The sequence below is a fragment of the Arvicola amphibius genome, chromosome 4 (assembly GCF_903992535.2).
Source record: "Arvicola amphibius chromosome 4, mArvAmp1.2, whole genome shotgun sequence".
Lineage (NCBI taxonomy): Eukaryota > Metazoa > Chordata > Mammalia > Rodentia > Cricetidae > Arvicola > Arvicola amphibius.
Window position 1 is genome coordinate 150,445,499 of NC_052050.1, and position 22,459 is coordinate 150,467,957.

Genomic DNA, 22,459 nt, shown 5'->3' on the forward strand with positions numbered 1-22,459 from the left:
AGGAAGGAAGTAAGTAGTATATATGATAATCTCAAAACCCCCACATATTTAAGAAAGAAAAAGAAAGAAAGAAAGGAAGGAAGGAAGGAGGAAGGAAGAAGAAAGGAAGAAGAAGAAGAAGAGAAAAAGAAGGAAGAAAGAAAGAAAGGAAAGAAAGAAGAAAGAAAAAAGAAAGAAGAAAGAAAGAAAGAAAGATTGTAAGCACCAGTAGATGGGGAGAAGTGAGATAGCAACCGTGGGTCCCTGCACTAAAACTACGATGTGGGAGCGGAGGGTGAGCAGCTGAAGAAGTGGATTCAAAGGATGGTAAGAACAGAAGAGAGGATAACAGGGATGGAGACGAGCACAGTGCATTTTATACATGTGTGAAATTGGCAAAAACATAACAAGTAAAAAAAAAAACAACGAAATAAAACATAGGCCATCTGAGACAATAGTGGACCTGGTGTCCTAGGTCAGTGTATATACATGAAGTGTTCTTGACATGAATGCAGATGATTTCCGTAATTAACTGTTAGAGGCAAATATTGATTGTATGCAGGCATTGTAAAATAACTATTTTTGTTCCTCGGAACTAGTTTCTGATTCAGGAAATTGTTGTCATTTTATTTTTTTATCACATTTATGTTTAGTGTGAGGACCTCAAGGTCTATCAGTAATTACTTACAAAGCCAAGCACAATACTGATAGGTAGGCAGAATGGGACAACAAGATTGACCATTTTGAGATATCATGGGATTCCTGGGCAGGTCCACAGACTGCTGAGGGGACCAGGCTCTGATGGCTCTGTCATCTCTAAGCAACTCTGTTCCCCTGAGTTAAGAACCCTTGTTTGCATGTTATGGTCACCAGGAAGTCTTGCTCTGGTTGGCTGATGTGTGAGGACTGTTGCGTGTGTATACCATATACCTGACACAGCCAAGTTAAAGCTCTTTTTCTTTCTTTATCGTTCCCTTTCCACATCCTTCCCTTCCAATCTTATTTGAAGTCACCATCACTACCAACCCTGAAGGCTGTCGGTGTTTTCTTGCATTATAACATAAACAACTTAGGAATGCTTGCCAAATATACAGAATCCATTCAGCTTCCTTATCCAGCTTCCTGCAATGAAACAATGAAAACTTCCCAGGTTACCACACCTCAGTTTACAGAACTTAGAAACTATCACTAATGACTGCTGTGTCATCTTCAAAATTGGTAGAATTTATGCAGAGAATATAGTAGCATCCTCTCTTTTGCAATGTCTGTATTGCTTCATCTAAAACAATCTTTGCATCTTGTCTCTCTTAAGGATGGACACATTGTTTTCTTGAATTTCTCTTAGGTGGGATTCCTATAAGAGTCTAGTTATGATTATGATAGCCCCAAGCCTATGGCAGTAATGAAAATAGTCCCCTGCTATCCCTGGTGCTGGGGTGTCTACTTTCATTCATTTTCTACCACAGATAGTGAATTCTTTTTATTATTTTAAAGATTTATTTATTTTACATGAAGGAGTACTTTGCCTGCCATTATGTTCATGTACCAGGTATGTTCATGTGTCATGTACACTCAGTGCCAGTGGAGGCGAGAAGAGAGTATTGGATGCCCTGGGACTAGAGTTACAGACAGTCACAAGGCACCGTGTGATGCCAGGAACTGAACATGGGTCCTCTACAAGAGCTGCTGAGCCATCATCTCCAGCCCCTGCTGAAACTTCCTGCCTGACACAGTTAGCGTCTTTATCTGACAAGGGTTAACCATGTTTCTGTTTCCAACATTGAATTGTATCATTGGGTTTGCCAAGTGACTTTTCTATTTTCATCATGTCTTTGATGATTAATAATTAGAATTCAATTTTAAGTTGGGATTTTTTCTTTCTGTCTTCCATTCATTTGTTCTTTTCCATGCAAGAGCGTGAATGGCAGATTGTCATGATAATTAACTTGTTGCTAAAATTGTTGAAGTTTGGTGTCTCCCGAATCCCCTCAATTTGGTGGGCATTATAACCATTAACCCTTCTCACATCCTTTGAAAATATTCTTATCCTCTAATTTCTCCTTGAGTCTTTCCTTCTCCTGCCCAGTCATCAGTTTTTTGCCTTTTCAAAAGAACCCCAGTTCCTTTGCTTGAGAAAACACCAAGGCGCTAACTTTGCTGTTTGCCACCTCTACTCTGATGCCTATGTCCCTCTCAGAGGATCCATTTGTATATCTTCCTGGAGGTGGTTGTTTTATTCTTTTACTCTTTGGGACCTGCCACGCAGCTTCCAACAATAACATGAATTCGTGTGAAATCTCTGACTTCAAATGACTATCCCAGAACTTCATTCTCCCCTCTTTCTCCTTCTTTTATCCAGTAAGAAGCCTGGCTCTTGTTATCCAAATGATTATTTGTGCTTATTTATTTGTGATTATTTGTGATATTAAATGTGCTTATTGAATGGTTTTCTAAAAGTAGAAAATGTAAAGATTTTTTAATCCAAAGAAATATAAGAACAAATGTGTGATTCAAAATACAATATTGTATTTTCATATTTAATCGTATTTTTTATATTTAATGTAGGTGATCTAAATGTTCCCTAAGTTTGTTATTCTGATTATTTACGCTATTCTATCCCCCCCCCCCTTCTATCCACTTTATGGTACACCCAGACTTGTAAAACCCATCATTCTTTAACTCTTTGTGTCTCTGTTTGGCTTTCAGGCACATCCTGGTTGATTCTGTTTCTTTCTTCTCGGGCCAGTTACATATTGAGGTGTCACATCAACAGGCCACCACCAACTGTTCTGGAGGGAGCACACTGGACCTTAGGGCCATCATTCAATCCCTCCTCTATAGTCAGGCTCCTCTGACGACCTTCTCCATCAGCCTCCTGGAGGCACACCGATTCTCTTAGCTATAAACTTCGTAGCTTGATTTTTCACTGATTACAACTGCGCCTTTGCCTCGGCGTATCCTCCCTCCTCTTCTCCTACATCAGTGTCAGCAGCACCACTGTGTGTGATGATGCATTCACCACTTCCTTTTCCAGGACAGTGTGCAAGTGGATGTGCTTCCCTGTCCGGATTTCTGAGAGGAAGTTCTCCCATTTGAGTTTTAGTAGTAAATATCGCCTTGCCTTACGGGTACAAAAGGGAAGTGTTGACAAATCATATTCATTCACCTCACATGTTCAACGTGCTATTCAGAACATTCTCAACATTTTACAATTTAGGGAGTATAGCTACCTCGGTGTTTTTACGTTTGTTAGTGTTGATCTCTTCAGGGAAGTTCTGAGAAGTGGTGTCATGGTCTAAAGAAAGGGCAATGTGTAATTTAGTTAGATGTCTTAATTCGTCATATTAAAGAGGTTTTAACTTCAAATCTCCCTTGAAGATTGTAGCTCATCAGACACACAATAATTTCTCTCAAGTTCGGTGTCTCAGGGTAAATTGTTTTTTTCCCCCCTTGGATGGTCTTATACTAGTTGATTTAATAGAATACTGTAAGGGTCATGTTATGTAACTCTGTCACTTACATAATTGTGCTTAGTTATGCAAATCGAAGACGAACATCTCATCAGCTTACAAAGTCCATTTTTCTCTCTTAAGTTCATTATGGGAAACATCAGTGTTTGCTGTCAGAGTTGTACCAAATGTTATCCCATGTATACACTTTCCTGGCATTTGTCAAACACTCCAAAACCATTCACTTGGAATGTTAAACTCTTCAATCTTATTTATTTTGTTTGATACAATTTCATTGATAATTCATTTAAGGCAATATCCGTATCATAAATTATTATTATATTAAATCTGTTTATAAGAAAAAAGATTGTTTGTACTTAATAATAAGAACACATGCGCTACAAACATTAATGTTGTTAAACAAATGGCAAAAGGCCTAAAGAGACTCTTTTCCAAGGGCATCTACTGAGGAAAATACCATATGTCATAGGTCATTAGGGGAATCGTGAATTCAAACCTCAACAGACACATTATCAGGAGACCAGCATCTAGACCCTGACAATAGCAAGTTCTGAGCAAGCGACACTTGTTGTCTCACTCATGGTGACAAAAGCCAGATCAACCACAACTCTGGAAGACATTTTGGCAGCTTTGGGCACACGTAACTTACCTTTGTGATCTAGCAATGTGCATTGCAGTACAAACCCAAAGAAATATACACAGCACGAACATGCACACACAGACACACATGCACACATGAACACACACATGCACACACAGGCATGTACACACACCTGTGCCCCCACACACCAATCTGCCCACATGCATTAGTGAAATCTTTCTTTAAAATTAGCTAAATAGGTAAGCAAGGAACTTGCCCTCAGTGGGTGAGGGATAAATAAACAGTAGTGGATCAGTGGAAAACCCCCCCAAGCAGTATTCTTTGGCAGAAGAGCAGGAAATCATCATGTTTACAAAGAAAATGTGTGATCAAACAAAGAGCAAATAGAAGTAAAGTGAGAGTGATAGCTACAACTATGCCACTAATATGCCTAAATTGGGTTGAGTTACTCAATCCACTAAAAAGCTAAGATAGGAAAATGATTTCCCACGCACCCCCTTGACAGGGCACAAAAATCAGATGGAAGTATAAAAAATAATTAAGCTTCAAGGAGGATGCTGTAAGTCCAGGCAAATGTATCAGAATCCTGATGATCCCATTTCAGTCCCTTGGACCCACGTAATGGAAGATGATAAAGTCAACTCCACAAAGTTGTTTCCTGGTCACCCTTTGCACCCACAAAACAAAAATCCTGCACAATACATGCACACAAAAATAACATTTTCAAAATAGTCTCAGTAAATCACAAACATATATGTGTCGACAAAGTTGGAAGAGATTATGTTTTTTGGGGGAGCCAGGACTTGAGGATTAGGGATAGGGGTTGGGCACGATCCAGATACACTTGTATACTTGCATGAAAATTTCAGCAAATAAATGACAAACATATAAACTTCATGCCAATTAAACAAACTAAAAAGAAAATACCCAGAATGACTGAAAGATAATTTACAATATAAAACCCCAGTAGACTATAAATAGACTGTAGTTTTATCAGTAACAAAATTATCTTCTCAAGCTGGAAGGCTTGGGCCTGAATAGCTTCATGAATGAACTAGAATTCACAACAGTTTTTCCGACCCACTCAGAAATACAAGAGGAGAAAATACTGCCTGTGGGATCATTGTGCCCACTCTCAAGCATTATTCCACCACAATAGGAAGAGCAACGCCAGGTAAGATACTTATAGACTCATACCTATGGATTGCAAAATTCTTTTTATTTAATATGCATTAATGTTTTTTGCCTTCATATATTCCTATGTGTGGTGTAGAAAGCCCCGGAACTGGAGTCACAGACAGTTGTACTCTGCCATATAAGTGCTGAAAATCAAACCCTGGGTCCTCTGGAAGAGCAACCAGTGTCGTAATTGCTGAGCCAACTCTCCAGTGCCCAGATGTAAATTCCTCTCACATCAGCAAGACCAATTCACCAACATGAAAAATAATTATTTAGATCAGAAACAAAGGAAGATCCATGAACCTTATATCTGAAATCACTTTATGTAATAATATTAGGCACATCGTATGATATTTTGAAGAGTGCATGTATAAAATATTACATTGTCTTTGAACAACACAGAGTGCGGTGACATTAATTCTTTGTGCAATCATATGCGACCATTAGTTTATATAAGGTCTTTCCATGACTAAATACTCTATAGAAGGGACCTCTGTAAGTTATGTTAATAAACGGGTGGGAGGGCATGGTAATTCAGTAGGTAAAGGCACTTGCCACATGAGCCTGGCAACTTGAGATTAATCCCTGTAATCTGCATAGAGATGAACAGAGAGAACTATCTTCAGTAAGTTGTCTTCTGACCTCTACACCTACATGTGCTATGTCAAGTGCATATAATTTCACAAAATGATAATAATTAAAGACAGATGTCATATCATCATCATCATCATCATCATACTGAAGAGAAAAGATTGGACAAGACATAGTATAAAGTTTTTCAAAAATTCTAAGAAAATTCAACGATTTGATGAATAACACTTTCCCCCAAGATGCAGTTAATCTGTAATTAATGTTGAGATTCTGGGGTAAGTCCCCTTAATATCAGTAACAAGGCAAGGAATCCATTCTTGCTGCTTCTACTCAGCACTACATGAGAGATTCTAGCAGTGGATTGGATAAGAAAATGGAATACTGAGCCTGGAAAAAAGAAAAGAATAAGAAAAGAATAAAGAAAGAAACATTGGTCTCTAATTGTAAGCTTCATTTATGTGTTTATAGCAAGTGTTAAGGTATCTAGATAAAAAACCCGTGATCAAAAATCAGTTAAAGATTTCTGTTACTAGACAAGGGCCAAACTCAACTGTGTACATAAAAGATATACAGCATCAAGATAGGGTTTTAGTGAGTTAAGGATAGAAATATCGATTCAAGGAGGAAAACTGAGGGTCTAAAAATAATTCCTCACATTCACGGTCAATTGATATTTAATAAGACATCCAGCAAAGGAAGCAGTGTTCTTTTCAACTTATGGAGCTGAAGCAACTAGTGTTCTGCCGGCAAAGAAAATGTTGAACTCTAGTGATGGCAGGATGGCTCAGAGGGTAGAAGCACTGACCACAGGAGCCTAACAGCCTGAGCTCTTATTTTTACTTTCAGGTAAGACTTCAAACAAAAAGAAAAGGATATATTAGCTGGATTTTACTAAAACTGAAAATGTGGGGTATCAGAGGATTTACCTGATTTTGTTTTTTAAAAAGACACAAAATGGAAAACAATCTCAGAAATTCTTAAACCTTTCCAGAGGCTCCAACAATAATATACCCCAAGTCCTGAAAGACTACAGTTATCATATAAATTATTTTCCCCTTTTTATTGATTTTTATTGAGCTCTACATTTTTCTCTGCTCTCCTCCCTTCCTCTCCCCTCTCCCCTTCAACCCTCCCCCAAGGTCCCCAATGCTCCCAATTTATTCAGGAGATCTTGTCTTTTTCTACTTTCTATTTCCCATGTAGATAAGATCTATGTAAGTCTCTCTTAGTGTCCTCATTGTTGTCTAAGTTCTCTGGGATTGTGGTTTGTAGGCTGGCTTTCTTTGCTTTATGTTTAAAAACCACCTATGAGTGAGTACATGTGATAATTGTCTTTATGTATCTGGGTTACTTCACTCAAAATAATGTTTCTAGCTCCATACACTTTTTCTGTAAAATTCAAGGTTTCTCTTCAGATCATATAAACCTTTCACCTTTTACTGCAAATTATTATACCCAGAAAATCTTCCTAAAATTTAAAGGAGAAATAAAAAAGATGGAGGGAATTCATTTTTTGTTTCCTTTAAAATTTCATACATTATTTCTATCATGTTCTCTTCTCCCCAACTCCTCTAACGCTTTCTCCACCTCCCTACCCAGCCAACATCCTCTTCTCCCCTCCACACAAAACATCACAAAACAAAAACAACAACAACAAATACCAAAATTATAACAAAGAAAGAAAAGTTAGGCAAAACAATCCCTAACTAAAACCAAACAAAATAGTAGCCCTTCCCACCCCAGCACTACACCCAAAGAAACTTGGAATCCATTTTGTAATGGTCAACTACTTCTAGGCATGAGGCATATCCTAGAGTGCGGCTGATATATCCAATGATATACCATTGGAGAAAACTGATTTTCCCTCTCCAAGCAGGTAGCAATTTTTGACTTCAAAGCCATCTCTACAGAGGATAGCAGAAGCAACACTTCAATCTGAAGAGGAGGCGAAACACACCCAACAGGTCACAGGAAACAAACAGGTAAATCTGCAGTAGGTGATCAAAAGTGATTTGAGATTCCATCAACAAAATCAAGACTATAGGAAAAAAAAACTCATGTTTTATTAATTGCTCTGAATGAGTAAGGATCTGAATAGGTATCTTCTGTTGAGGCAGCCATGAGTACAATAGAAAGAGTGATACGAGATGCCTGGTACAATCGCTAGCTAACAGAAATGCAAAACTTTACCCCATTGTTGACAAACAGTTTGAGAATATCACAAAACAACAGGCACAAAGTTACCCTAGGACCCCAAACCTCCATCCCTATGTAAAGGCTCAAAGTAACAAGTATTCATAAAAACTACAGAGTGCTCAGCCCTAAATGGCATATCTACATCTAGGCTCCAATGATTGGAAAATATTGCAAAATAGCGGATAGAAGGAAGGAAAGGACCAGAGGATGCGGAGGCTTTCAGTCAAACCATGTCTTCTGGATATCACATGGCTGGATATGTGGAATCTGATCCTGATAAAATTAGACGTTGGTGCCTGTGCACATATGAATGTGCTGACAACCACTGATGGGCTGTACATGAAAGATAGTTTTTTTATGAGATATAAGGTGTCCCATATAACAAAGGAAACATGTTATGCATCTTTCTTTATTCTAATTTTATCACTTATAACACCTTCACCAATATCTACCACATGTCCATACATCTTATCTAGCTCTCTTCTAGTCTCTCATCTATAACTGTATACCTATAATTTATATCTTTCTGTCTCACTGTATGTATCAGGAAGGACTACTATTTCTGTGATGAAACACCATGACAAAAAGCAATCTGAGGAGAAGAGGGTTTTTTGTTTTGTTTTGTGTTTTTGTTTGTTTGTTTGTTTTTTGTTTTTGTTTTTTTCGAGACAGGGTTTCTCTGTAGTTTTTGGTGCCTGTCCTGGAACTTGCTCATGTAGACCAGACTGGCTGGAACTCACAGAGATCCACCTGCCTTTGCCTCCCGAGTTCTGGGATTAAAGGCAGGAGAAGAGGGTTTAATCAGTTTATACTTCCACATTATAGTTCACCATCAAAAGAAGTCAGGATAAGAACTACAACAGGGCAGGAACCTGGAGGCAGGAGCTGATGCAGAGGGCTGCTTCTTATTGTTTGCTCCTCATGGCTTTCTTAGCCTGTTTTCTAATAGGACCCAGGCCTGGCAGCCCAGGTATAGCTCCATCCGCAATAGGCTGGGCCATTCCCCATAAATCACTAATGAAGAAAATGCCTTAAAGGTTTGCTTACAACTCAATCTTCTTAATTGAGATTTCCTCCTCTGATGAATTTTGTTTATGTCAAGTTGACTTTAAACGAACACTCTCTGTCTGTCTGTCTGTCTGTCTGTCTTATATCTTCTCTATCTGTCTACCATCAGGCTATTATCTATTTGTCTATCTCTATATCTACATCTGTCATCTAGCTCACCTGCCATCCTTCTCGATTTAATTCCATCTTTTTGTTTTACCTAATCCATGTTTCTATCCGGAATGCCAACAAGTTATAGCTTTTCTATAAGACATACACATTCTTGTACAAGGCAAAATGACAGTGAACAATGGTGATATTGAAAATTTGAACACCCTTTGTCAGATACTCTAAAATAGTCCCTAGTGTCACACATTCCCTGCTAAAGTTCCCATGAAATCTACAGCAGTTACACAGATGTTCTGTCTAACAAAGAGTGCTCTGAGGGATCTGTCTCCCTTTTGTTTATTGAGCTGCATTTCATTTGCAATTCCTAAGCATTCTCTACTTACACTAGTCAAGGAGTTTGCCATTTGATTTATTTCTTTTATTCCTTCTCTTTTTTTCTCACAATTCTTAATTTAAAATATTCAATGGAAAGTCAAATGGGTGTTTTCTTACTTCTTCCTTAAGAAAGAGGAGTGGGTATCCTTGCAGGATGTTCTAAGCTGCTGTTATTATAAAAAAAAGTGTATTCATTCAGCTCTTCTGAAACAATCTCCCTGTTAAATAAAGATCTGAAATGTCACACAGAAGATGAAAAAGACAGGAAACAGTGGGACACCCATAGTTCTTTCTACCTCTGCTGGGTGAGGTTTAACAGAAAGAAGTTTGATGAAGATGACCCCAAAGAAAAGAAGCTTATGGAACATCACTCCAAAGATTTTTCCCTATCCCTTCAAACACTTGCAGGACCCTGGTGTTCCATACAATCCTGAAGCAGACAGACAAGAGTATTTCATGTCACGGTGTCACCAGAACTGTAGTGGTGGGAAGTGGGGGAAATAGTGATCTGAGGGGTGAGTAGGGAAGACACCAGGTAGAATTATCTATCCTTGAATGTTAGCTACTGCCCAGTGTGAGAAGAACCAGAGCGTCAGACACTTGCACATGGTTGTGCTCATCAGAGCAATCGTGTTGTCCTAGAAAACACAAAAGATCATTGGGGATTTATTCATTTTACTTTTTCAAAAAGGAAGTGGAAGTCCATATGGCTTGCTTGCCCTGATGGCTAGGATGTGGTAATAGGACCAAGATATGTGGTGTCTGACTGGCACTTAGGGTTGTTGTTTTCATCTAATGACATAAAGCTGTCCCTTGTCCCATGAATCTTCCCCAGAGACACTGTTCTCTCTTATAAAAACCCCTATGAATTCATGTGTCTACCATCTATCAACATCTCACTGCCTACCTATTATCTATTTGTCTATCACCCTTCTATATATGTATCTGCCACCTATGTACTATATCTACCCATCCACTTATGTATCTACCATCTATCAACTTAGCTTTCATTTATCTCTCATCTCTTTCTATTCATACCTATGTCATCTACCTATCATATACCTACCTATCCATCAATCCATCCATCTGTCATATATCTCCATCTACCTATCTTGTATCTATCTGCCTATTGTCCCTCTACATCTATCTGTCTATCTATCTATCTATCTATCTATCTATCTATCTATCTATCTATCTATCTATTATCTATCATCTACCTCACCAACTGGTGGTTGAATATATAGAACTCATTGACTGCTACAGAGAGAGTCAAAGGGCAAAAATGTTGAGTGGTCACACTTCTAGAGACACAATCTAGTAATGAGGTAATAATTTACGATACATGCATTGGTACCTGAGAACTGGAGCAGTCAGTGGATGATGAACTATTCAACCACACACTGCAGGAGCTACTCAATGTAGAAAGAATAAGTAAAATCTGATGTATTCAAAGCACAAGCAATACTGTTGAAAGAACCAGATCATTGTGTGTGGTGGTGAGGTTGTTGCCTTGTAGGAGAGGCATATGGGGATGGGCAGGAGAAGAGGAAAGGACGGTGTTAGTACTGGCTTCAGTGGAAGAGAAAACATGAATTCCTGCCTCGTGGTGGGTGCTGGAGTGATGAAGGGGCGGGGTGTGCCTTCAATTCTCTGTTTTGTGAAATAATTCTGAATAGCTTTGATCAGAATTCTTTTGTGTAAAGGATGACAGGGGAAAACCCTTTATTCTGAGTTTAAGAAAGAAATGCTCAGAGGAGTGGATGCATTGAAGGGAGAAGAATTGTTTGGCGTTATCTTGCCATGTATACATGGGGATATTTATAGAATACACAACACCAACCCCAGGCACAGCAGAGAAGCAACTTTCCATCTTCATCCAATTACTGTGCTAGAACACTTCAAAGTGAGTAAATCTAAAATCCAATATAGGCTGTGTGAGCTGCGGACACAGGAGATGTGTCTATTTAATAAGAGGATTTCAGAGAATAGGGCTAAGAAGAGAGTGGCATTTAAAGGCAATTGGTCTGTCCAGAGAATCTTCAGGGAAAGTGGCATCTGGGGAAATCACTCCTTCATGCAGCATCATCAATTCTCCAGATATCTTTAAGGGACCTCCATATTGCTCTGTCCCTACTCTGAGAAGAAACAATTGGCTTGAGAGCTCACATTTCAAGGTAAATTTGTATATCCTTGCTGCCACTGATAAGATCACAATTGGATCAATGAAGTGTGTGAGGTCCCCAAATCATTCTCCCCTTCTTTTCATCCTTGGTGAACCACTTCATGGAATGAACTCTCTAAATGTGTTCATCCCTTCGGTTCCTCTCAAAAGAAGAATTCGATTACATGCCCAAAGACTACATTGTACTATCTCCAAGAAGGGGGTGATAGAGTTTCTTAGAACTTAATAATAAGACTACAGCTGTCAAAAATAAATCCAAAAGCAAGAGAGGAGCTGTTTCTCAGAGTCCAGGTGTGTATTGGTGTAGACTACTGAGATACTCTGCTAGTGTTTACCAAGTTCTCTTCCCAGTCTCTTGGCCAGGTTACTATGGACCCCTGCAGGACCTCGATCTTACAAATCCGGTCATTCCAATTACTCTTATCTCATGCTTGTAAAATCTCCATGGATATTACATTAATTCTTTTTCGTTTGTTGTTTTGAGATAGGGTCTTTCTATGTAGTCCTGGCCAACATGGAACTCCCAAGGAAGCCCAGACTTGTATGGAACTCCTGCCCATTTCTAGGATCCATGGACATGTGCGTGCACATGTACCTATTCCAAAACACACACACACACACACACACACACAACTAAAAACAATGTGTCTTTAAAATGAAGATATCAAAACTGGAGAGATAGCACAACAGTTAAAAACCCAGGCTACTTCCTATAAAGAAGTAGTTTTACTTTCCAGCAACTACATAGTGGTTCACAACCGTCTGTAACTCTAGTTGAGGGAACCCAACCTCACCTCATGAGCACTCACAACCATGTGTAACTGCGGTTCCAGGGGACCCAACATCTCTTCTGACCTGATGTCATGGGTATGACATGCATGTGCTGGACACAGTTACACACATGCATTAAAAACCACTCATACAGTTTCTTTTAACTTTACAGATCTTTTGCTTATATATTATGGTTTCAGATTTTCTTTTTACTTTTTTTGTGTATGTGTACAAATATGTTTGTCTCAGTTTCTGAATGTATTTCTTGTGCTTTTTCTTGGCTCTTTCTTTTCTTTATTTCTTTTTTTCTTCCTTTATTAATGTATGTTTGTTTGACCCTATTATGGTTTGTTTTTATTTCATATTAATATTGTTAATGCCTGTTTATTTTCTAATGAGAGATAGAAAGAAAGAATACAAATTTGAATGGGTGGGGAAATGCAAGGATATGGGAAGAATTGAGGGAGGAATTATGTATTATTATACTGAATCAGAATGTATTGTATGAAAGAAAATCTATTTTCAAGGGAAAAGCACTCATATACAAAAGTAAAACAAATAACTTTCAAAGGACAATATTACAAATATTTTTAAAGTTCTTTGAACTTGAAAAATACCTGAAATGTTTCATTAGTTGAAGTTCATCATGAGGTCACATGACGGTCTTTTCTGTGTGTGAAGAGAAAGTGATGAGCTTTATGTGGGCGTTTTTTGTCTTCCTTCTCTTGCTTTCTATTGTTGCTACAGCTTATTGTTCTTAGCTTCTAGGACTTGGACTCATTTATGTCCAAGAAAATAAGTAAATACTCAAATAACACTGAGAAATAATTTCAAACGTCTACCGTGCTGAGAACACAAAAGAAAGAGGTCACAGTTTTCTAAGAAAGCAGCACAATTGGGCCTGAAGAATTAGCTCAGTGTTGAAGAGCAACGGCTGCTCCTGCCGGAGACCTTGAATCAGTTTATATCACGTGCAGGCTGCCTCACAACCCCCAGCCAGCCCAGTCCCGGAATCTGAAATTAGTAAGTAAATAATTTTTCTTTTATAAAGGAACACATCAACACAAGAAGAGACCATACAGACACAACTATGCTTGACATACTAGACATGTGTTGTATTTTGCCAAATAACTAACTTTCAACTGATTGGCCAAGTTTTCAAAGAATATAGTAGGAACTGGCATCCTGATATAGCTGGGTCTGAAGAAGTGTGGAAGTGTGCCTGTTTGTTTAAGTGATCACATCAAGGCTAGTAAACATCTAACTGGAAACTGAAGCATTATATTACTAAAGTCCCCAGTCAGTAGGAAAGAGATCTCTGTAAAGGCAGCTTATTTATACACTCCTGGTGATTTGTTATGCATTTTGCAGAGGTATGAATTCATGCGGACCAGTCTTAAAGATGCCGAATGAATTGTGTTGCTTAGGGATGCAACTCTCTTCTGAGGTGGGGATGATCACAACATATGAATTATCTTGTCTTGGAGGGTGACATTATATCATAGTAATAAATGAGTGCAAGGCAGAGTTCTTCAAGTGCCCTACATATTTAGCTAAATTCGTGTTATTACCCAGCAGGGGACTAGACCCCAAGCCATCTGTATTCCCCATTTTTGCTGTTGTTTAAACCATGATGAACTTACTGTACTTTTGTTATAATTGTTAATGTGCTAGGAAATATGAATATGCTGTGTTCTTTAAATATTGAAATTCTAAATTCATATTATTACAATAGCAAAAATGTTATTTATAAGAAAATATGAAAAATGTTGACCTTGGTAATGAAGTAATTTATCTGGGTTGTGGTAAAAAAAAGAACATTTTGATTATGAAGTTTTTGAGAGTATAGCAGGGTATGGGGACCTAATCCTGAAGTCCCAACAGTTGGGAATCTTCAGGAGGGGGATTGCCAGAAGTGCAGGATAAGCCCACCACTAACTAGAGAATTTAGGCATCCCTGGGCTCAGTATGAGACCCGCACTCACAGGAGAAAATATCAGTAAATCGCTCAACAGTGCTTGCATGTGGCTAACCTCAAAGCCTGTGGTTGGTGGTGTCTATCATCTTCACATGGGTGAAGGGGTGGGTATTTCCATAGTTTCTCATTTCCACTTGTGTTTCTAGTTCTTAATTGTTCTGGACTTGTTTTTGTTTGTTTTGTTTATTTGTATTCCTTTGGTGTTTTTGTTTTTGTTTTGTTTTGTTTTCCTTGGTCTCCTCCTGTTGGAAATAAGCTAAATAACTTTAGATTTTGGAAACCTGGTTCATGCTTCTGCTTGGTTTGAACAGCAGATGGCGCTAGACAAATGCCAATTCTTTGTCTCATTGTGAGGCTCAGGGGAAAAGCTTGCCTCAGAACAGATCTAAATTGCTTTGCCCTTTAATTCTAATTTAAAATCAAACCTATGGTTAATAATTCATTCTGGAGATAGTAGCTTTTGGAGAAGAAAATAGGCCATTTGTCAATTCCAAAATATTAGGTGACTGTCATGTATTCTGAGGCCTGGTCATACTTTCAAAGTGATAGTCCACAACTCGTGGATTTGACATGGGGATCACATTTGTTCATTTACAATTTCTTAGGCTTTTTAAAATTGTCACTTTTAAATTGCTGCCGTGTGGTGAAAGGAAGGAGAATTGTTCAAGATCTGTAGACAGAACACACAGCAACCTGTAAGAGAGAAGACAGACAGCTGGTCCCGCTGAATTTGAAACTCTAGAACAGATGTGGTGAAGTGAAAAAAAAGTTGAGAACAGAGGAGGGAACCAGAACAGATGAGATGGAGTAAAAGGAGAAAAGGAAAAAAAAAAGATGAACATAAAGATAAGGAAAATAAAACCTGACAAAATATGAATTTATTTAAACCCATACTATGTGTAGGTTGTTCAGTTGACTAAATGTAAGTGTGTACATGGCATAGCACATGGGCCTATTTTCAGACGCTAAGGCATAGATTTATGTGTAATTACAACAAGCATCCTTGCTGGCAGCTAGTCCAAGGTGAATGAGGCATTTGGTAGCATACCTCACATTACCTGCACTTTGTTTTGTGTTAACACATCCTGAAATCCATAATAAGGCATTTCATCAATAGATCAAACACAAATTCAGTTTTTGGAACACAATATAAGACAGTAGCATATTTTCTTCAGTGAAAACTGTGGCTGGGTAAACCATGATCCCTATGTTACAGATCTCATCTGTCCACAGTTTATTTGGCTCAATGTAAAACCAAGACTGTGTGGAAAATGACGATTTCTATTAATATTGCAGGATACTTTGATCAAGACCTTTGCAATGCAAAGGCATCCTTTTGCAGTTTTAAGAAAGATACATATAGAGAATAGATGGTAGGTTATTAACTGTTAGATATAATACAGATTATATAGGTGATTGGTAGATAATTGCTAGATAGGTAATAGGTGAATCAATAGATGATAGATGATAGACAGCTGATAAATATCTTGATATTAAATAGCTAGATGGAAGGTAGGTGGATGATAAATAGGTGGTAGACAATGGATAGATGACAGGCAGGTGATAGCTTGGAAGATGATAGTTAGGTCAGTGGATGATATGTAGGCAGATATATATATATATTATATGTATATATGTAAATAGAAGATAGGTATATAGTGCATACATAGATAGCCAGATGATAGATAAACACACAAATACATAGATGATAGGTAGGTAGATGATAGCCAGATGATGGGTGGAACACAGGCTGGTCTTTTCTTCCTAGAAATTTCACATCATTTTCTTGGTGGGGATTGCTGCTTCTTACATAACTTTTTCTTAGTTCTATTTTATTATCACTTCTACAAGATTGTTGTATCTTTGGGGTTTCCCAGAGCAACCCCTGAGAGGGCAAGGGTACTCTTTGCTTTCCCTATAGCAGGTGGCATGTGCTGCTCTAGGCTCAGGCTTCCTGACCATCGACTGTCACACAGGCTCCCACACCGGAGCTGATGGTTCCTCTCTGTTCTGTCAGTGAGTGTTGGATGGGTAAGTGGGTGGGACAGTGGGTGGGAAGCCAGTACCTTCAGTGGTTACTTCCTGAGAGTCTGTGCCCACAGGGTGGCTGAACTGTGTCTTGTCATCCACTTGGAGATAAAATGTGAGGACAGGACACAGAAATGGAACTGGTTTCTGCCAAAGGACACCTCAAGAAGTAAAATTTCTTAAAACTATCCTTAGTAATTAAAAATGACTGTGACTAAATTCTGATATTTTATTGGTTTCCTTCCAAACACCCTAGACTTTCTCCTTTAACACCATGTATATATAAGGACATACCTACATGCATCTCACACATTATTCATATAGAGAATCTATTTATACACAACCTAACACATACACAGCGCTTACAGATACCAAACACACATTACACACAGATAGACACATCCACACACAGCACATACATATGTAGTGCACACATACCCAGCACCTACTTGAACACTCATAACACCACAGAACAGAACACAGAGCAGTCATACACACAGAGAGTACAATCATGCATGGTACACACATCAATGCTACAAGAACATAATACATACAAATACCACTTGCGTACCCAGGTCATACATAGCCTTTACATACCCATGTACACATAGACGACAAACATGTAATCCCATTTATAAACGATATCTGGTCCAAACATACACATCACATGCATACTTATATATTTGCTCAGGAGTCATTGTTGCCTTTGGAAATTCTAAGTCGAATGCTAGCTGTTTCTATTAAAAAAGAAAACGTTTGACAGATGCAGATAATGATAGTCAAAAATATAAATAACAATTGTCATTTGTATGTCTGGTCTGGTCTGTGGCAGCATTGTAAAGGTAAAATTTAGGGGGGAAAGGCCGCCCCTGTTTCCTAAAATAGCCCTGTAATCATCAAAGGATGAGAGAGAGAGAGAGAGAGAGAGAGAGAGAGAGAGAGAGAGAGAGAGAGAGAGAAGACAATGATGAGAAAAGATTCAGATTACTCAGCTAAAGCCTGATAGCTGCCGGCTTCCGCTGCCTCTGCCAGCCGGATCCACAGTCAATGTTTCCAATGGAGGCTGCACCAGCCATGGGTTTCTTTCCCTAGGTAAGCGTTTTCACTGGTTTGGGAAGGAAGAAGATCATTTCACACTTGATCATCCTTCCTCAACTTCATTTAATCAAAGCTACAGGTTTTCAATCAATAGTGTTAAAAACAGCAGTGGCAACGGCGACAGCAGTAATAATACAAAGAAGAAAACCAACATTACAAAAGAGAACTTAAGACTTTTTCATGTATTATCATTGTGTGTGTGTGTGTGTGTGTGTGTGCACTTGTCACAGCATGCATGTGGATGCCAAAGAGTAACTTTCAGAAGTTGATTCTCTTCTTCCCCTACGGGTTCAGGTGATGAGAGTCAAACCCTACAGTTTCTAAGGAAACAATTTTGTCCCCTCCCCCAGCCTTCTTACTCACTCAACACTTTTATGATCAATATTTAGATATGAAATTATTTAATTCTCTCACCAACTATGATTTCCTATTTGCAGTCAAGGAAAGCCTAGTAGTTTGTAGAAGGGCCCTGGTATGGTTATAATGTGTCATTGTTTCCTGTGTCTGGAAGAAAAAACAGCAAAGGAAAACAGTAGAGTGATCTGCTTCCTCTCACAGTAGCTTTGGGTTGAATTTCAAAATGCAGGGAAATACCTGCAGAGTATCCCAGGTTGTTCTGCGGACATGAAGACAGGTAGGAAGGCCTTAACTAGAGAGTTTTGCCTGTTCTTTTCAACAGTTATTTAATATATAGCACTGTAATGACATAAAATGCTGAAAATGGGCTGGACATTAGAGGCTCCCAAGTATATCAGAATGGAAGGACTTGTTGCTGTGATCAATGGCTTGCATGTCAGAAAGAAAAGTTGCATTTGTAGGACACTTTCTTTCAATATTGTCAGGAATATGGCAAATTCACACCAACACACATCATTGTTATCCGGCATGTAATATCTCTCAGCACCATCACCATGTCTTTATAGACAATGATAACTGAAGAACTGAAGACTGGAAATTTATATACACACTGTGATGATTAACTTCAAATGAAATCTCATGCAGCCTGGAATCAATTGCAACAAGATTATCTGTCTTCTCTTTGTTTAGACAATGAGGGATTGAGGGATGGTCTACACTGTGTGGGTCTATGATCCCATCTATGGAGACTCCTAAATTAATTGATGTAGGAAAACCCAGTCTACTGTGGCAATACCATTCCCTGGGTAGGAGGTCTGTAAGCATGAAAGAGTGGAGAGATGGAGTTGAGAACAGGCAAGCAAGTGTGCATTCATTCTGCTCTGATGTTGGACATTCTGCTCAAGCCATTACCATGACTTCCTTGTCGTGATGGACGATAAATTGGAACAGAACACCAAATGAACACTTCCTCCACGAAGTTTGCGGGTTTTTTGTCAAGATATTTTATTACAGAAACTAAAAGGAAATCAGGACACACACAAATCAGCCTCCTCCTATCTGCAGATTTGAAGAGTGCCATCAAAAGTTACATATAAGATGACTTTAACAAATAACCATGTATGGTAGAAACCTGATTATGGCTGCCTTGGACAGTAACTTGTGATTTGCTTTGCAAAAGTAGAAAAACTTGAAATATTTGAGTTTGACTTAGAAAACATTGGCCTCAGAAAACCACGGTCTATAAATATCCACACCTTACTGGAATGTCCTCGTTTACATTGGATATATTTAGGTTCTTCATTTCAGTAAAGCCTTTAAAATAATTAAGTGTTAGTCAACTATGTAGAGGAAAGAAGTTAATCAAATGCTTTTCTATGACAAGATGTCAGCAGTAGGGCCATTCATTTTCTGGATGCAAATTGATGAGCAGGGAGTGGCCTTCGATTTGCATAATGTCTAAGAGCCTAAGGATGGCCAGCTCTCTGCCTGGCCAACCACAGAATGGCATACCACCAATTTTCAGATGGCCAGCATACATTTTAATAAAGAAACTAAATGATATGTGTTCAGTTAGTGTTCCATGAGTCATTAAAAAAAATTCCAAGATAAACACTGTTTCTGGATGGTTTCATTAGAGCAGAACCAAAAAATTTAACAATTGAAGATTTTAGGGAACTGAAGATTAACAGCGAGCCCAGGCTAGAAATTTCCTCACATCCATTCATGGTACATAGTAAGGAATAGAAAGAACCCACTGTGCAGGTGTTGTCCCAATGGCGAGGTTACAAGTAATGGGGGCAGGAGACAACGAAGCGCCTATGTTGTTAGAACATAAAATCTGGTTTCCATCCATCGTCTTATGCTCACAACGAGGTAGTGGTAAATTTGGAAGTGAAGCAGAGCGTTACACACTAGGCCACTCCATTGATGCAAAGAAAGGTATATTTGGGGAAATTCAAAGCCACCATGGTTGTCTGTAGGTATCCCAAAATAATAAATGTAGGGAAAGTCTTGCCAGTTTTAAAGGGAAAAGTCGTGAGGAAGCAAGTTGGTAAGTTTGAACAGCTTGTGGTTAGAGTAGCAGTGGGAAGGTTTGTGGGTGAGAAGAGCCCAGAGCTAGTGTGGGAGACTTGACAAGTGTGTGCTAACAGACAACTGGATGCCCCATTGCCACAAGGAGTCAGCAGGCAGTGGAGACAAAGAAGCAACCCCTCTCCTCAAAGTCCATATTCACTTAGTGCTCTGTCAACATTGATAAGACTCTCCTGTGTGGAATAGAGGGGTCTAGCCTGAAGCAGATGAGAAAATGTATATTATATAGGGGAAAACAAAAAGCACGGCACAGGCAAACCTCCTTTGTCAATGTTATCTCAGAGAAACAACTACAAAAATTATTCACAGGAAGTTGCTCTTTAGAGCTAGTTGTGGCTAGTTTGGTTTCCTTACATTGGAAATAATTCCCTAGAGAAGCTAATGAATTCTGGTGTGTGTGTGTGTGTGTGTTGTTGTTATTTAGTGGGATAAAAAATAAGAGTGAAGATTTTTCATGTGGATATTGAGTAGCACTTAGTGATTTTTTTCTAGGAAGTTTTCCACCGAGTTAGAGAAATAGTTATGGGCTTGCCACACCGATGTCATAGACTTCTAGCGAATTAGAGCGGTAGCCACAGGCCTACCACACTGATGTCATAGACTTTGCTGCTCAGCGAGATGTAACTGAAGGCCCTTTGAGCTGGTTGTTTGGTTGGAATAATGTTCACGCGGGCACAGGCCCATTAAGGTGTCAAGAACTGAACCACTCAACATGCCATAATCCCAGCCTTTAAATTTAGCTCTTGGTGTCACGTTGTGTCTCAAGGATTCCTATGCACATACACCAACAGAAATGTACTTTTAAAAAGATTTTTCAAACTAGCTGCCAAGAAAGATTAACGCTTTTCATAATGATTTCACTTTCTGTATTATTTTTGACATTCGTTACAATCAAGTGGAGACAGTGAGCCCATAGAGTGACGAGCAATGGTTGAGATGGGGTCTCAGTAGAACGTGGCTCTGCCTTCCCTAAGGCTGGGCTGTCTCTAGCGTGTTGAAGAAGCATGCATACATTTTGCAGGGGGGCATCATTGATGCTGGGACCCAACTGTTGTAGACAACAAGGCTGTAATACACAGCATACTGAGCCTAGACCTCCAAGAGGATGGGACCCCAAGCCCAGGGCAGCAGCAGCAGCTAGTCCTGGAAAGTAAGGGGGGAACACATTTCCTTCCCAAACGATCCAGTGTTACATAAGATCACAGAATCCTCTGTAAAGTGGACATCACAACAGACTCAGGCTGCAGATGTCTCCGAGTGATCAGTGATGAAGGTGAAGTAACTGATTTCAGCTGCCGACAGGAATCAAGCCAATGAGCTTTTTCTTTTCATTCAATCTAAGGTCACAATTATTACTTTCATAAGACCACTGAGCTAGTCTTCCGAAACAAAGAGCCCCTTATAATGTTTGAGGATCACTTTGGTATATGTTAATAAAATAACAAAGAAAGGAAGCTCATGACTTAAGATGAAGGAAGAAATAGAAAAGCATTGTTAACTTTGAAGCACTGGAAACTTTGCTCGTGTAAACCATTGTATTTTCAGAAGCCAAATAAAAGTCAAATCATTTTTAAAATTTTCTTTCTTATGATGCCTGACCATAAGGGTGGAGGATTAATGTAAAATTTATAGGTGACACAATAATAAAAATATACTTTGTAAAACAGAAAGATAAGCACATTTCAGATCATTGCTTTCACTTATATCTAAATACCATTCCTTAATTTGCTACGCTCAATTTTTAGCTTCATATCGCACACATGTGTGTGCCTATGTATGTATTTCTCAAAGTGACAGAGTGATTATTTTTTTTAAACTTTAGAAGCATTGTGGGATCCATTTTTGTGTACATTTTTATGTACTGAAATAAATCCTTTGAAATAATCAATGTAGTAAAAACTCCAGATAAGGTTATTATTGTATAGACTATACTGTATAGACCCACCACCATTTGATATGTAACATGGCAATAAAATGGATCAATGGCTGAAGAAATAACTGTGCTATTAATCTAATCTGAGAGAAAATTACTAAATATAGATAAGCATTGGGTCAAGTGTAAGTCACATTTGAATAATGCATTCCCATCTATTTTCGGCTCCTTTTTGAAGGAAAGTCACATCTCACTTACTCTTTGGTTTTATTCTAATTTATAACATTTTAGAAAGGCAGTTTAAATCAAGGAAGAATATGTGTGCACAGATTTGTCTTGACTAATCTGCAAATTCAATTCAATTTTCACACAAAGAATAAAAATACAAAGCAACACATTTCTCAAAAATATAAACTATATTGACCCTACCAAATAAAAAACTCATTTTTTAATGGAAAGATGTTAAGATTTTTGTGTTGATTCATTTGATCTGAGAAATGCACATATTTAG